This window comes from Carex rostrata, chromosome 19 (genome assembly GCF_964058835.1).
Source record: "Carex rostrata chromosome 19, lpCarRost1.2, whole genome shotgun sequence".
Classification (NCBI taxonomy): domain Eukaryota; kingdom Viridiplantae; phylum Streptophyta; class Magnoliopsida; order Poales; family Cyperaceae; genus Carex; species Carex rostrata.
The window spans coordinates 8913147-8918927 of record NC_135936.1 but is presented as its reverse complement, the minus strand read 5'-3'; the positions used below and the strand labels follow the sequence as shown (position 1 = coordinate 8918927).

Sequence of the window (5781 nt, the reverse complement as noted above, 5' to 3'; positions counted from 1 at the left end):
ATCCATTCAGTTACAATGAGTGGCCTTATATAGGCGAAACATATTGAAAAGAAATTACATCATTCTACTTAACAGATTCACCAAATGAATCGTAGACGGACATCTCAGCAGCCAGCGTGGCATACTCGTTTATTCAGTGTAACTAACTCTCAACTAACTATTCAGTTCTGTTATTTGGGTCCTTTCTGTCAGTGATCCGACTCCAATACTCTTAAATTGAAGTGGGCCCAGTATCCAGCGACGCTGTATTCAAATGCCCGCTGCCCGTCATTCTGACCATACTGCCCAATTGCTCATCTGCCCAACATTTATCGTAAATTTTTCCTCCCAGTGAAACTGCCGACCCTTCTTCCCAATGAAATTTTTTTGTAGCCTGTCCCCGACACCTATAATTGCTAAGTTGAATGGTAAATGGGTTGAGTGGGGCCCACCTCAAGAGATGGACAATGATAGCAAGAATCGGTTCAGAACTTATTTTACTGAAGTTGAATCGGGTGTTGTAGAAAATGGCAAGTACATGACACGATAATGGTCTGAGATATCTTGCAAAATAGATATAATCATGTAGCATTCTGGATGGTTAATTCTCGATTTCATTGGTTTGTGCACTTTACTCATAATTAAGTTTCTTCCTTCTACTCTGAGTTGTTTCTTATCAATTTAGGGATACAATTAGTCAACTAACAAGTACCTTGAATTACGTTGCCAGGTACTCGAGGAAATGTAATATGCAATTGGATCACTGGAATAATTCCTAAGAAAATTTCATGGAGTTTAGTTAAATGAATATTAAAAAATAAAATAAATCAGCCCAGAATCTAGCTATGCCAAATTTAATTTAGATGAGTGAGCCCCATTGGAAATTCCCAAAGAAAATGAATTAGGAAAAACATATTGTAGCTCTGTTATAACAAAGAGATTGACTGGTTCATAAATTTCATTGATTAGCGGAAGCATACGGGTTGCCATAATCGCGCCATATCTCTCAAGAGAGAGCACAGAGAACTTCCTGCATGGTGTGAAATTTGCTGTCAGTGGTGCCACAACACTGAACAATTCCTTCTTTGAATCCATGGGAATTGAGGTGTCCTGGATGAATTACTCCCATGGCGCTCAGTTTGAATGGTTCAAGAAATTACTACCTTCAATCTTGGAGGAACCAGGTATTATCTGAATGAAACCTCTTGTTTATGTTTATTTGTGGCTCATGGGTGCACAGCATGTATTTTGCTAAGTACCAGTACAACAAATAAAATTGATTAAATTAAAGTACTATATGAGTTCCCCTTGATTAAATAATTTTTTCTTCATAATAAAATAGTAAAATAAGAAAATAAAAGGGTTTTAAGTGTAAGTATGCATGACAGTAGGAGGTTTGAGTATCAGATGATAACCTCCATTGTCTCGTATGAAATAATTGAAATCTTTGAGCAAGCAATGCTCATAAGATGGAAATTCTTAAAAGAAAGTTGTCACAATGACTGTTTTGTAAATAAAATAAATCAAGGGTATCGAAGTAAATAATTGAGATAAGGCACAATGACCATATGAGTTCATCTCATGAGTGCCTCATGATTCTCAAAGAAAAGAGAAAGGTTCAACTGTCCTTAATTTGACAAGAATACAATATGAGGGCATTCTTGTAAAATACCTTGCCAAAATTATTGACAGAAAGCTAATGTGATATGAAAAATAAATAAACAAAACCTTGATTCTCTTGATATTTTATGTTGTCTTGCATACATCATACATAGGTTATAGGTCATACATCAAGTTAAACACTCGAGTCAGTACACACTCATAAATCATAACAGAAACCAGGTCAAAACTCAAAATTAGACTAAATCCTTTTACAGATGCATAGTAGACACTACTCTCATTTATGACAATGAGGCATTTCTACCGATAAGCTGAACTGTAAGCTGAACTCCAATGAGGCATTGCTACCAGCGTGCAATCAGAAATCATGTGCCAAACAGGCACTCGATTTGGAACTCAGAGATCAGGTGTTCACTCAGGACAAAACCAAGAATATTATGGCCAATGAGAAGCTTGCTGAGTTGGATTTGGATGATCCGAAATGTGTCAAGAGGTGATTTTTGTGTAATTAGTATATATTATCATCATAATGTACGTTTTACAATGGAAATTAATTAATTTAAATCCCTGATAATATACAGAATACTGGCAAATAAGCAATCGGCTGCACAGTCTAAGGAGAAAAGGATGACATATGTTAGGGAATTATAGCACAAAACAGAAAATTCAAATTTGTCTGCTAAGCTCACTCTTCTACAGGTTAGTTTGTTGTTTGCTAATTTCCGTTATTAAAATTTCAAATAATTAAAATGACATACTGGCATGAAAATTTTACATACAATAGTTCTGTTACCGTGTTAATGTTTTATACACTGAACAGAGAGAATCAATGGGCCTTGTTAGCCGGGATAACGAGTTAAGAATTCGCCTTGAGGCCTTGAAACAGCAATTGTAACTACATAATGGTGTGGCGTTTTTCTTTTTCTTTTTCTTTTTCCTTTTCTTTTTTCCTTTTGATGAATTTACCAGCTACAACATCAGCTGGAATCAATAAGCATGTGTAGCAACATGCCAAAATTGATTTCATTAATTGACTTGACATATTTTATTACCATTTAATTATCAATGTGTATATGCTATGAGCTGCAAGTAACTTGTACACACCACATGATTCCTGTTTACTGGTAGGACTTCTGATATGAGTATTGGTACACTTCAGCTTTTGTGTCAGCTGGTACGGCTACTGGCATTGCCACTGGTACTGAACCGACTTTGGTGCCCTCTGAAAATGCTACGGTATTGGTACTGGTACATAATCAGCTTTGCTGCTATCTGTGGTTTTTGGATATGTCATCTGTAATTTTTTTTAATTTATAGTATGTACTTTTATCTGTTTTCCTACATTGCCCTTGTATATGTGTTTTGTATGTATATATTTTTGCTAGATATTGTCTGGAGGGGTAGTAGCTTGGGGAAAAACACATGAGTAGAGTTTAAGCCATGTAATGAGGATTGGTTTATGTATGTTGAACCATTCAAGTAATGTGGGCATTTTTATGAAAATATATAATTTTTTAATATGCCCCCGTCGCAACGCACGGGTACGATACTAGTATATATATATATATATATGAGATGGGTTATGGTGCATTGCAATGTATGGAGGAATTTGTGCATTGGACTATAATTCTAAAATTCAAAATTCAAATGGCCGATTCAAACCGTTCATCTTGTTCTTCATATTAATATGTGCTTGGAGACAAAAGTTTATATTTTTCTGAATTTTTTTACTATTTATTAAGTATTTTACAAGATTGTTGATCTAACGGTGGCTGCTGATTTTACTGTTTTGTTAAGCCACCGTTGGATCAACAATTTTGTAAAATACTTAATAAATAGTAAACAAATTCATAAAAATGTAAAATTTGGTCTCCAAGAACATATTAAAATGGAGAACAAGATGAATGGTTTTGGATCGGCCATTTAGATTTTGAATTTTAGATTTATGGTCCAATGCACAAACCCCTCCATGCATTGCAATGCACTATAGCCCATATCTCTCTCTCTCTCTATATATATATATATTTTAATGAATAAATTAAATCCAAACATCAGGAAATTGGGTCTGTTGTTAGAGTTTTTTTTTTTTTTTTTTATAAAAGATCGTATGTTGATAAAAAAAAATCTTAGATAATTAAATACTGTACATGATATTTGATTTTAACTTAAACATGGGTCATAATCATAAAACACAATACCGTGGGCACCTTTGAATTAAATTCGTTTTTGCTTCAGATCTATATATGATCTTCAGTGCTATACAATTGTTGCAAATAACGTTCCTATTTAGCTGAGTTACGACTTAACTAAATAAAATGAACCACATATTGTTAATTTCAAATTTTAATCGCTACACAAGTTTTACAGTTCCGCTTCCGCCTCTGCATAATACTTAATATTCTAGGTTTGACTTTTTGTGAAATTGGTGTCGGTCTAAAAATAATTTGAGATGGAGGATAGCAATTAAATTATGTGCAGTCGGAGTGTGAGACATGTCGACTGCCGACTTGCAGGATGTATTGACTATTGACCACACCACACCACACCAGTTGTATTGGACTTGGTGTTTTCCGCCAGCGGTATCACAAATTAAAAGAAAAAATAAAATAAAATATAATATAATATTCGTTCTTTCTAGTTGCCGCGGAAATGTGGTCGCTGCTGGTTTTACCACGGCATTTCTTGTGGTTATTGGTTTCCATGTGCCTCTTGCATGTACATTGCGTTTGCGTGATGAATCACCATGCCATTTTAATTTGACTCCCGACTCTTTTGCCCTGGTCGGTACTCGGTAATAATAAATGCAATGTGTTTATAATTAATTTGGTCGCTGATTACATTTCTTATAAACAACGATAAATTAATGCAGCTTAATTAACATATAATATAGTGAATGGTCATAAATATAAAATATAAAATAGTCCAGAGATAATATTATCTAAAGATTCACTAAATTGATACCTGCAAAATAATATAAAATAAATAAATACAAAATTGTTATCTAATTAAATTACAATATGTTATTTTTAAGTGTATTCCGACTTAATCTTATGTTCAAGATTATGAAATCCGGTAAAAATAATCTGAAACATTTGCTTTTTAGAATCACAATTATGAAATAGATTGATGATAATTAACCTCATTCAATTTTTGTAAAATGTAAGGAAATAAATTTTTAAAAAAATGAAATTAGAAAAATATTTTCTGTAAATTATGAGAATTTTAATTAATTTGAAATGTAAGGAAATAAATTAGAAAAATATTTTCTGTAAAATGTAATTGTAAATGGACTATTGTACGATATTATGGTGCTAACCTCATTCCACTTCGATTTATGTATCCAAATTATTTTTTATGATTTATATTTATATTCAAGTTAATGGAGTATTGTATTGATAAGTGATAACATAATAAAATAATTTATGGGACGTGAAGTTCTAACGGATCATAGCTTCAATTGAAGCAAAATGAATTGAATAAGAGGGATACTGATAGCAAACAGAATGTGCAGGTCAATTATGAAAACGGAATTATCATCAGAGTTTGTAAGGTAAAGTCTTTATTATATTTTGATCGGAGCATGGCAGTGAGCGAATACGGAATGATCGTTGGAACACGGCTACGGTACAAAAAAGCGGATCCGGTTGTGAAGAGAGATGGAGATTATGGTACTAAAATAATTAAGAATTTATATAAGTAGGATAAGAAGATTAGAATAGTTTGGAAGATTTTAAAGTATTTTGTGAGAGTAAAAGAGTAGATTTAGAAATTTGGAGTATTTGATTAAATACGTTTTTAATGTCCTTTAAGACAATTAAATTTTTAGAAGAAAAAAATATATGAAAACTGTTATTTTATATTATTAATGAAATATATACTGATTTTTTATTTTATTTAAGTTTGTTCCAACACTAGATCCAACTGATTTTTTATATATTTATGAATTTGTACTTAAAAAGTTTATATAAATATTTCTTTTTTTTAGTAACAATGAGACTTTAGCTCCTATATTTTGTATCAATTGCAATTTGTTAAGAGAGAGGAAAAAAAAAAAGAGTTTATATGAAGTTTAACTTCAGCTTCTAGTCTTACAGTAATCATTGCTTCTATATAGTGTAATAAAAACGAAAAAAAATTATGACTCGCTAACTTCAAATTCACATGATAGATCACGATATAGAA

General features: G+C 32.3%; 1 long non-coding RNA gene across 1 annotated transcript; it reads left to right on the top strand.

The window, feature by feature from the left end:
• The first annotated feature begins 389 nt into the window (after positions 1-389).
• On the top strand, positions 390-2957 carry LOC144571744 (uncharacterized). The gene is made up of 5 exons (XR_013517567.1): positions 390-599; positions 949-1163; positions 1857-2092; positions 2181-2298; positions 2420-2957. It is a non-coding gene; the product is annotated as an uncharacterized LOC144571744 (long non-coding RNA).
• Positions 2958-5781: the final 2824 nt, after the last annotated feature.